The sequence below is a fragment of the Charadrius vociferus genome, unplaced genomic scaffold, assembly GCF_000708025.1.
Source record: "Charadrius vociferus isolate BGI_N301 unplaced genomic scaffold, ASM70802v2 scaffold163, whole genome shotgun sequence".
Taxonomy (NCBI): domain Eukaryota; kingdom Metazoa; phylum Chordata; class Aves; order Charadriiformes; family Charadriidae; genus Charadrius; species Charadrius vociferus.
The window spans coordinates 18,690,833-18,692,498 of record NW_009648332.1 but is presented as its reverse complement, the minus strand read 5'-3'; positions in this window follow the sequence as shown (position 1 = coordinate 18,692,498).

The following is a 1,666-nucleotide window of genomic DNA, read 5'->3' as shown; positions in this document are numbered from 1 at the left end:
AGCCAGCAATGTGCCCTGGTGGCCAAGAAGACCAATGGCATCCTGGCGTGCATCAAGAAGAGTGTGGCCAGCAGGTCAAGGGAGGTCATCCTTCCCCTCTACTCTGACCTGGTGAGGCTGCATCTGGAGTATTGTGTCCAGTTCTGGGCTCCCCAGTTCAAGAACGACAGGCAACTGCTGGAGAGGGTCCGGCAAAGGGCTACAAAGATGATGAGGGGATTGGAGCATCTCTCTGATGAGGAAAGGCTGAGGAACTTGGATCTTTTTAGTCTAGAGAAAAGGCGGCTGAGGGGGGATCTTATTAATGCTTACAAATACTTAAAGGGAGGGTTCCAGGGGGATGGGAACAACCTTTTTTCAGTGGTGCCCAGTGACAGGACAAGAGGTAACAGGCACAAACTTGAACACAGGAAGTTCCATCTTAACATGAGGAGAAACTTCTTTACTTTGAGGATGGCAGAGCACTGGAACAGACTGCCCAGAGAGGTTGTGGAGTCTCCCACTCTGGAGACATTCAAAACCTGCCTGGATGCCATCCTGTGCAACCTGCTGTAGGTGACCCTGCTCTGGCAGGGGGGTTGAACTAGATGATCTCCAGAGGCCCCTTCCAACCCTGACCATTCTGTGATTCTGCGATTACACCCTCCATATGCGGAATATCTAAAAGAAACTGGTCAGAGAGTATTGGACTCTGGTACATTCAGAGTAATCTCAATGCAATTGCCTGCCTCACTGCTGTTTAGTTTGACTAAATGAACAATAAATATTGTTGTGCTCTATCACAACAATGGCTTGAAGGGTATGAAAAGGCAGTTAAGCACGCCTGTGTATTAAACGCAGCATTCAACCATTCCCAGACAGGTTCTTAAAAACAATGTAAAAGACTAAGGGAGAAGACAGTCTTAAAGATGCTCAGTTACCAATATTAGACTTGTATTATCATCCTTTAGCAAAAAGGACGTATCTACATTTATTGCTACTCACCAGAGAGTTGAGTATCGTAACATGCTACAAAGTTGAGATTGTCCTCCTCTCGGGAAAGAAACAGTTCTCAAATGTCAATGGTATCTGCCATAGAAAATCCACTGCAAATCTAAGGAAGGGTGCCAAACTGGTTTCAGAGAAGCAGAAAAAGAGCTCCTACAAGAAAAGATTAAGCTGTCATAGCTGTAGGACCAAAAAAATCATGCCATTTTCCACAGCAGAGATGTATTCATCATCTTGACTGTAAATTTTCAGCTGCCAGGATACCGCCACTATCACACACTATATCAGATATCATGCTTTTAAACCAGCTTTCCTGAAAATAGCCTTCAGGGATGTTCTGGCACAACACGGACGTGGACTCATCCCTTTGCCACCCCAGACTGCACAAACAAGTGGAGCCAATCTATTTCAAAGGGGCAGGAGGGCTCCCTGACCTGACCCTGGGGGCAAATGACAGGTGTGCAATGGCTATTAACATCCTGCCACAGGGGTCTCCCAGTCTTTGACACCACTCCAGTGAGCAGATCCAGAGGCTGTGTTTTGCCAGCATGCCCCTGCCCTTAGCAAGGTGGTGCTGGCCAGAGCGAGCAAGGCAGACAGATGGCAGGTCCAGCCTCTGGACACCATGACGGCCTTGACAGACACTCCGAGCCCCTGGGCACATTGAGATCCAATATCT